Source organism: Ostrea edulis, chromosome 8, assembly GCF_947568905.1.
Source record: "Ostrea edulis chromosome 8, xbOstEdul1.1, whole genome shotgun sequence".
In the NCBI taxonomy this organism is placed as follows: domain Eukaryota; kingdom Metazoa; phylum Mollusca; class Bivalvia; order Ostreida; family Ostreidae; genus Ostrea; species Ostrea edulis.
In genome coordinates this window covers 50,414,674-50,425,376 of record NC_079171.1, presented here as the reverse complement: position 1 = coordinate 50,425,376, position 10,703 = coordinate 50,414,674, and positions in this window count along the sequence as shown.

The following is a 10,703-nucleotide window of genomic DNA, read 5'->3' as shown; positions in this document are numbered from 1 at the left end:
TTTCTAAGTTGGATTTTACAGATTTCATAGGGCTTGAAATATGTCCTATGTAGTCATTTTTACTATTTTCTGTCATTTTTAATGTGAAATTGATGAAATAATGCAAAGTTTAAGGGTTTTTAGAAAGAAAAAAAAAAGTCCCCCCCCCCCCCAAAAGCTATTAAATAAATCAAAATTTTGTCATTAATTCTCTGAGAGTAGAAGAAATTATTGCTTTCTTTTATCGTTTACATTTTTCTAAACAAGATACCATGATTTACCTTAAATTCTATAAGTTTAGGGGGGGGGGGGGGGGCTTGGGGGGCTTACGGTCCCTGAAACGTTCTACTTCCCCACTTGAACGGTGAACGCAAAGCGGAATATTTCGGATTTTACCCTTGATTTTACTTATTTTATAACAAGGTTGTATATATTTGATGCGGATAAAATTGTTTATTGTATACTGAACTACACGTATATTATATGTGGGGAAGAAATGTACGAGAAAAATACATCTTTATATTAGAGATTGATTGATTGATTGTATCTTGCTTAACGTCTCGCTCGAGAATATTTCACTCATATGGAGACGTCACCAAGACCGGTGAAGGGCTTCAAATTTAGGCCTATGCTCGGCGCTTACGGCCATTGAGCAGTGAGGGTTCTTTAGCGTGCACACCTACTGTGACACGGGTCATCTGTTTTTAAGGTCATCTCCGAGGACCCGTGACATTCACATCTATGACGAGCGTTTGGTGATGGAACTGTCACTACCTGTTTTAACGACTTAGGTCTGTCGCGGCCGGGATTCGAACCCCGACCTACCGCATGCGGGGCGAAGCTCTAACCTCTCGGCCAAATGATACAAAAGTTGGGAATAGGAGTAAATACATAGGCGTAAAATAATCAGAAATACTTGTCAAATCAGTTTGACATTTTGGCACGATCGTGCATTCATTGAAATGTAGCATCAAGTTACTTTTTTGAGATAACGAGGGGGGGGGGGGGGGGGGGGCTTGGGGGGCTTAAGGAAAAAGATGACTTGTGTAATATTCTTATGAAGTGAGACAAAATAATAATAATGAATTGTGTTCTTACTCAAACTTGCAGTCCAAAAATAATAATTGGGGGGGGGGGGGGGGGGGGGGGGGTGTTGTTGTTGTTGTTAGGGGATGTGAGGTATTTATTGACTGTCCGAAACTGCCAAATTTTTGTACATGTACCAACACTCGTCCTGTGCAACGTGTGCATGTATAAGGGTTGAATTCATAACTGCAGGCTCTTACATTCTTTTCTCATTCAGAATTACCCCCCCCCCCCCACTTTTAAACCAAACAATAATTACGTTTTGTAATATAATAAAAATGATTTATTCTATTTTGGTGAGCTATCTGTAATTTTCCTTGAATTATTCACAGTTGATAATCCTGACATTTGTACTTTATAAATTAAATTTCTGATATAATAAGAAAATTAAAGTTTACTTTCACTCTTACGCACACGTTCCTTTTTCATTTTAAGAAAATCAAAGTTTACTTTCACTCTTACGCACACGTTCCTTTTTCATTTTTGCCTTGCTATGAAGATCGATCCTTTCACTTTGGTGTAACGACGAACGCACGGTGAGCAATTTGTGAACGGTGAACGGAAAACTGTAAACGGAGAGCAAACGGGAAAATGGTAAAGTATCTAATGTTTCAGGGATTGTAAATCCGCCACTGGCTACAGCTCTGCAGACGATAGCGAAATTTTATGTTGTAGATTTCTATGATATATACATGATACACAGTAAAAATGGTAATATACATGCATATATATATATATATATATATATATATATATATATATAGCCCTTTATATTTACAGAAATTACATCTAATTCAACGAATATTTCTTTTTAGAACGTTTTAGCAAAGTACTGGCACTAAATAACTCTTATAAGGATTGGAATATTGCTGTGAACTGCCGTCAACATAAACACATGGGCGCCGCCATTACGGAAGAAGTCTTAAAAAGGCCGCTTGTGCAATTAAAAAAAAGTTTTGAGTACGAACTCGAAAACTGGAGTAAGTACTCCTAGGAGTACATACTCGAAATGTTTTATAACCTTAGAATCTGACCACGTACTCCTAGGAGTACGATTTTGAATTCGAGCTAGAGTTGGAGCTGGAGCCCGAACCAACTTTTATAACCTCATAGCCTGATGTACAAGGGGCCTCCGTGGTCGAGTGGTTAGAGCATCGCGCTCAAAATCACCCTGCCTCTCACCTCTGTCGGCACGGGTTTGAATCCCGCTCGCGCCAGTAAGTGAGAAAGTTTCCCAGTTTACATTCGGAAGGTCGGTGGTCCCAGGTACATTGTATCTGGGTTCTCTCATCCACCAACAAAAACTGGGCACCACCATATAACTACAAAATTGTTGAGTGGCGGAAAACATCAAATCAAATCAAATCTGATGTACATTATGTTTGACTTCATTGATATTTGAAATGTTCTATTCATAGTTCTTGATACGATGATTTGGATCAAAATCTTATTTTATTATGCCTAATTGGGGTTAGGGTGGGGCTTGGAGATCTTAACAAAAATAATAATAGAACTTATTTTATTTTAGACATTGCAATTCTATGTCAGGGGGTAAATGTCAGGGTAAAAAATTATAATTTATCTGGCGACCGCCAATACTGTTCGTTATCTTCACCTTTCATTAAGGCGACCACCACTTAATTCATCTAACGGCTGCCACTTATTATCTAGCGGCCATCACTCAATTTAACCGACAATCTCTACTTATCATATGGTGGTTACCAGATACATGGTGGCCAACACTCAATTTATCTTGTGGACGCCATTATATGGCGACCACCAATTCATTCCCATGGCGGTTTCGAATTCAAAAGTTAATTACTCTTTAATGCCGAGTTATTATAATATATGAATGTCAGTGGTATATACAGCACAAATAAAATATGTTCTCTTGCGCACACATCAATCTGTCGACATTTGATATCATGAAAATCCATCTAATTTTGTAAATTAACAGCTGGTACAACAAAGGATAGTGCTCTTAATTGTAAAACACATCCATAATTGTTAATCATTGGAGAGGGGGGTTACAGGAGTTACATCTCCTTTAATTGTATGAGAGAGAGAGAGAGAGAGAGAGAGAGAGAGAGAGAGAGAGACGTCAGTCGTCAGATAAATGAAGTGGCGGATGCCAGTTTGAATTAGTTGGCACTAAGATGTGACCACCAAAAGTGTTGAGATATCAAATCTGCTGTTGGAAAACTAAATGTGTAAAAGATGTACATAAAACAGGCAATCCTTTCTATCGTATTTCATCTATTTGTCATGAGAGCTGTATTATTCAGGAACTGTTAAGACCCATTCACTATACTATGGTACATGTACATTGATATACGCTGTCTATAGATTGATTGATTGTATATTGTTTAACGTTTAACGTCCCTCTCGGGAATATCTTCCTGATATAGAGACGTCACCTTTGCCAGTGAAGAGCTGCAAAATTTAGGCCTATACTCGGCGCTTACGGCCTTTGACCAGGAAGGCATCTTCATTGTGCCGCACCGGCTGTGACACGGGACCTCGGTTTTTGCGGTTTCTTCCAAAGGACCGCCCCATTTAGTCGCCTCTTACTTGTAAGCAAGAGGTACTGAGGACCTATTCTAGCCAAGATCCCCACGGGATTGCTAACGATTGATTGAATATTGTGTAGCGTCCCACTCGAGAACTTTTACTCATATGGAGACGTCACCATTGCCGATGAAGGGTTGCAAAATTTAGGCCTATACTCTGCGCTAACGCCTTTGAGCAGGAAGGCTTCTTTATTGTGAGACGGGGCCTCGGTTTTTGTGGTCTCATCCGAGGAACCGCCCCATTTAGTCTCACGACAATCGACAAGCAAGAGGTACTGTTGAGAGTCCTCACGGGATTACAACAGTGTCGAGTAAAGCCTGATGACAAAACATCATTCGGAATCGCTCATTGGAGTGTTGAACTATGTACATGTATTGGCTTTAATCTTCAACTAAAGCAGCATTGTATTCGTAGGTCATGTGACCGTCGCAAAAGGCGGGTGGTGGTATTATTTCCGAACTGGTAATCTATTGTTTTATATCTAAATTCACTGAATCTTTAGTATTATATTTCTTTCTAAATTGTCATTCTTTTCATCCTCGACAATGAATGTATGTTTGTTGCAAACTGGTTCGATCCGGTTTTTGGTACCTCATCACCAAATACGGAGCGTCGTCAAGGTGAAAGTAACGAATGAGTCAACAATGATATTCTAGTACTTGGATCCAGTTAAGATTTTCAAAAAATATATCAACATGTTAAAATAAATTATAAATAATAAAATATCTCTCTTTATCGTATGATGAAGGTACAGTGTAGCATTCATTGCAGAAAAAATGCATTGCCTGCTAACGCGGTTTATGAATTCTTCTGGAATGTTTGCTACCTTTCTCACCCCCTATACAACAAGATAGGGCAAACTCAAAGCCATGTAGTAAATTCATAATCGTATAGATCTATCAACATTAGGTGCACTGGAAATGTTTCAGCGATCTTTCCTGTATTCATTTTGTGTTCCTGCATGACGACTAAAGCCAATTTATACTAGAAGTAAATTTCTGTAAACGTGCATACTAATTTATTATTTACATATAGTTGCGTTTGTACTCATCATTAAGCTCATATCTAAGTGGTTTCCTGTGTTAAAATGGCAGTTCGGTTTCTCTGACACACTATACTCAATTAGATGCTGTCATGAGACAGTAATACCCGCACGTAAGTGTTTGCCTTTAAATATACTCTCCGTCCAAATGGCGGATCCAGAGGGGAATCCGGGAATAGGCACCCTCCCCCTTTCTGTGGGACATCTTTGTAGTTGTTTCTTTTAAAATATGTAGGCAATCATTTTTAATGTACAAGTTAAATAAAAGATTAACTAGCACTGGATGATACACGTATATTCATTTTTATCGATTCATTTTTTTATTATTTCTGGAACACCCCCCCTTTTTATATTGCTGAATCCTATAATGTTTAACTAGCAAAGAAGCCACAGTGTGATTTGGCTACGTTATTGCATCCTCAGTTCCAAGAGGTGATGAAGAAGTTGACTCAGTAATTTGACAACTAGGCCTAACGCTATCAAAACAAAGTACGTACTTAAAGCCAAACCTCGATATACCAAATCTTCAAAACATGACTGAAGAATTCATCGTTTCGACTGCCTACCATAGACGAGAGAGAGAGAGAGAGAGAGAGAGAGAGAGAGAGAAAGAGAGAGAGAGAGAGAGAGAGAGAGAGAGAGAAAGAGAGAGGTCGAGAGAGAGGTCAGTCAATAAATCGAACTTCTTTACCATTTCAAAAGAAAAAAATTGCATTGTCAATAAAACCGACGGGGCTCATATTACTTCGCATTGAAATGGTTTTAAAGAGCAAGTGACTGTAATCGCAAATGAAAGTTCCTAGCAGAAACAACACATAAGACATGGGCGGATCCAGAAGGGGGGGGGGGGGGGGGGGGAGGGCGGTCCAGGGCGTAAGAATTATTCAATTTTAACGAGACTTTGAGTCCAAATGATATGAACGGTAGATACTTATATGTATATGTACTACTAATTGCTTCATTCAAATTTATCAACACTAGTATAATTATCATTTAATTCTAGGATAAATAAGACGACACACTGATAATATATTTACGATATTTTCGTCAGGTGCAAGTATCGCTTTTAAAAAGAATTCTTAAAAAGTACATTTGTATATGTAACATAAAAAATTTGTTTAAGAAGTAGACAATTTGAAAGTGGAAATGAAGTGCATGCCAGGAAATGTTCAGAATGCAGGAGTTGCACCATTTACCCTACAGCTTTTGGGGGCCTAGGCCACCCCCAGCCTACCGGGAGTAACCTCTCTCTCTCTCTCTCTCTCTCTCTCTCTCTCTCTCTCTCCTTTGCGATATCAGAAATAGATAGCGGATAGACGTTGTGAAAAGTATCTAAAAGATCAAGTGCTTAACCCCCCCCCCCCTTCAAAAATTCCTGCATCCGCTTCTGTACAAGATCTACTTCACAAGCTCAAATTACAGAGATAGAATCCTGCAATAACTCGAAAATGTAGCTATTGGTATCCAGGTTTTCTACAATTCGTCGTAGTTACTTCAGTGGTTTCTTTTTTTACAAGTTTAATTTTTAGTGAATTACATGCTCAAACAAATGTGATAAAAGTTGATGATCAGCCATCGTTATATGCCGTTGCAGGTTGCATCACTCTATTGCCGAAAGAAAATATTCCTGGAACTTTGCATGTTTTATGGGACTTTCCTTATGAGGTAGGCTCTCCAATTCTTTGTGAGATGTAAATTCAAGTATTGTGTTTGAAATTTTGTGAGTAAAAACCATGAAAGAAGGATTTAAATATTTTTTTGACTTTTTGTTGTAGAGATGGGTGATTTGGCTTTTGACCAGCTGATTTTGCACGTGCTTGACTTCGATGTAAACAAACTCTCACGCCTTGCTGGATGGGTATGTATTTTTTGGTATGAAAATGCTCATTAAGAACTGTACTACATGATTTGACAGTAAAACTTCTGAAAAGTTTACTTTAAGGAAGCAGGGTCAGGTCAAAGGTGAGTAATTTTGGTAAGAACATATAGGCAAAATTAATAGAAAAATATTTACGAAAAGGTAATGTGACCAGGGTTAAAATACTAGATGATTCAAAGAGAAGAAATAATGGAGTTTAAATGATATCAATGTTGTTTATTTGTGTTTGAATGCATGATGGTGATCATTGTACATTGATAAAGTGGCATTTTATAGGATCCGAAACAGTAACATGTGAGAGAGTTGGTTGGCGGGGATTTCTACTTTCACTTTTGAGGATGCAGTAAACGGACGACAGGAGGTGAAGCTGCGCATTTCCTCGTTGGATGATTTGTGTACATGTGTGGACGTGGATGTCATTTCAGCGAGTTCACTTGGATTTAAGAGGCTGAGCAAAAGCACAAAGAAAATGTTTCCTGAGTACAGAGGATATTGCATCATTCCTGATCAGGCAAGTCTAGCTTGTTCATTTATTTTATTTATCATTTTTTTTTGGAATTATTTTTTTTTTCATTTATTGCTTTACAGTATTACAGAAGGTGAAATGTACATGTTGAACTCTTTCTGTGTATGTGTATTTGTTTTAATTTTTATTTGGGGGGGGGGGGTTCAGTTTGTGTAGAGTGTCAATTTTGTGTATTGCTTAAAGATCAGTACCAGTGTCCTAATGTTGAACATTGGGCAGATATGTAAATTTGCACTTGGTTGGTTCATGCAGTCCTCCTTGACATTGACTAGAGGTTTCCCATGGAGACTGTTTCTCCAAGTTATGCGTAGAGTATCGGTCATCTATCTGTGTCTCGCAAGTACTTGGTGTAGACAGCTATCATGCTGAATCCCGTGAAGGAAGGGGATATAGACTTCCTTTGGAATGACGTACATACTCAATGTTGTGTCGCTTGTGGAGACCCACATCTTGAAGAGTGGCCTTGACTTTTGACATTGACCCCATTTTTTAAGGTCAACCACCTAAGACCTTGTGGAGGAGAAAGTGATCTTGACCTTTGACTTTGACCCACTTTCAAGGCCATTCAAGGTCAACAATCCTAGAATATCATGTGACTGCTCCTACAGATGTAGATGGAGTTTAAGTGACAAGCTTTATGTTAGAAAACGTAATTTTTTAGGCCCTATTTGCCCCCTGGGGCCAATATGAAAATTCCAAAACCTTATTGCACATCTACAGGACATTTTATTCAGCTTCTAGAATATCATGTGACTGCTCCTACAGATGTAGATGGAGTTTAAGTGACAAGCTTTATGTTAGAAAACGTAATTTTTCAGGCCCTATTTGCCCCCTGGGGCCAATATGAAAATTCTGAAACCTTATTGCACATCTACAGGACTTTGCTATTCAGCTCCTTGAATATCATTTGGATTGCACTGTAAATGTGGACATAGTTTTAGTGACAACAACCGGGACGGACGGACGGACGGACCGGGATAAAAAGAATATACCCGAACTTTCTTTAGAAAGTGCGGGTATAATTACACTCTGTTCGTGGAGAGAAGTGTTTCATAGTCTTAAACTACGCATTTGTAAAACAGACTTATATTGAATTAGCTTTATCAGCAGGTAAACCTGTTGAGGTTGGAGATTTCAATAGTGAAGATGCTTCGCATCCCAGTGACCAATGGGTTGCACCATTAACATTGAAAGAACCAAAAAACAAAACTCCCAGACAATAGGCAACAAGCTGTGAAAAGGGTGCACATATTGGAATAGAGCCTAAAGAATAACTTAGCAATGTGCCAACAAGTTAAGGATGCTGGTTATTTAAAACGTGAACCATTCATCAATAATTCTCAAAGATCGAAGTCGGTGATGCTGTTGTTATAAGGGGCGGTAGTGCTCATCGTTGTGACTGGAAAATGACAGTAGTTGAACGTACCTTTCCCAGCGATTCAGACAAGAAAGTATTCATCGTGGTTTACGTGTGTAGGAGACGGGCAAGATGTATATTATACTCGTTCGGTTACAGAACCGGGTTTTTTGTTACCCGTGTAGCATGACAGCACAATGTGTAATTTCTTTGAATTATGGAAATTTATTTGCAAGGAGACATATTTAGTGATATCTCCCGATATCAGACGGGGAGTGTGGAGAGTTATCGTTATTTCTTAATATATATTTTTGATATAGAATTATCTTTCCTTATAATATTGTACTATCTTTAAACTGTTTAAAGTTACCCTCCTTAATTCGAACACGTATTTCCTGTTTACCTGTGAGTGCGTTTCACGCAATGCATTGTCGATTGTTCCAATAGAGATAGCACACGGTGTAAGTACTTAGTAGACTTTTGCATTTCAGTATAATGATTCTTAGTCCTTTGAATGCGTATGTAGTCTATTTTTGGTTTGCCATTTTTGTATATTATTTACAGAAGTAACCTATTTTTGAATGATTTTCTATGGAATACCGTCGGTGTTATATGTTTAATTTACAATATGTACGCACTTAACAATTGCATAGTTTCATCGCCAAACGCTCGGCATCTGGTGTGGATGTCACGGGTCCTCGGAGATGACCTTAAAAACAGATGTCCTGTGTCACAGTAGATGTGACACGCTAAAGAATCCTCATTGCTCAATGGCCGTAAGCGCCGAGTAAAGGTCTAAATTTGAAGCCCTTCACCGATCTTGGTGACGTCTCCATATGAGTGAACAATTCTCGAGCGAGACGTTAAGCAAGATACAATCAATCAATCAATCTATGGAAGGAAGTTTGTGAAAAAATTAAATCTAATTTCTAAGTATTTTCATTATATAACATTTCTGAAGTTATTTTCATACAGTTTATTAATGTACTTGTAATTTAGAATTGTCAGAATAACTATGCTTATTACTTAATACTCACGTAATACCGTTAATCAATATGTATCTCGAATATATTTAGTCTATATATCATTTGTCTTGTTTGTTTCAGCCTTTTATCTTATAAAGTGCATAATAAATATAACGCATCACCTTCTTGTTACTTGCGGTATACTATTTGCAAAAGTACTGACAGAATAACATCGGGTTGACAGTTTGTACACCAGAGAGATACCATGGGCCCAAAATATTTTCTAGAAAATAAAATTGTGAATGACTTGTAAAAGGATTTATTTACACGGTATTATAGAGAAAACGAGAAAGAAAATTATTTTTTTTAAGTCTTCAGATACTAGTATATTCGTTCAATACATTAACCCACATCTTAACCTTTACTCTTTTACACGTGTACTTGTTTACTGGTGATTCCCCATAGATGATGCGGATCTCTACGATGTTTCACTTGATTTGCAAATAACCTGTATCACTGATATTTTGCTTAAGCTCCTGCGTATTTATTCTATGAAAATAAATAGATTTACATACTTTCAAAAAAAAACAACAACCCACCAATTTGTACTCTAGTAGCAAAGGTTGTTTGTTTATGAAAGAAGATATTACTCAGTATTTAGTAATAACTCGAAACATATATTATATTGCTGTTGAAATTCCATCCAGAGCAGTATCGGCTTGTGGACCCCTATATTTTACCCTCTATTTTTCTTCTACCACCGCCGATTTATTTTCTTGACTTGATGTTCCTCCACAGTGATCTGAGTTTATACATGTACATTGCTTTACGCTGTGGGTCGACCACGACTATTTTTCCAATTACATGCTTTCGAGTGTCCATGAGTTCTAATATAGCAACTGTTGAAAAACTGTAAAATTTGGGGACCTCTCTTGGATTTTACTGTTTATGATTCAAGATTATAGATAAGTCATACTCGGTTTTAAAGCGTGCAACAGTCATGATTCCCCTTCATTCCCAATGTTACTGTACTGCAGACTGCGCGAAGGATTCATGACATTTTTTTGATAATGCATCATGTTTTATATTAAAACAACAAAAGCAAAATCAATAATAATAAATAATGATAAAAAACCAAAGAGTAAGGATAAAACATTTCAATAGTTTATACATACAGCTGTACATGGTCAACATATTGAACGTTAATCAATCTTGGTCTTCCGTTTCTTTTACAAAGTTACTGTTTCATCAAAAGGGAACTCGTATTGGGATCTGGTCCTTGGATAAAAACCAGCATC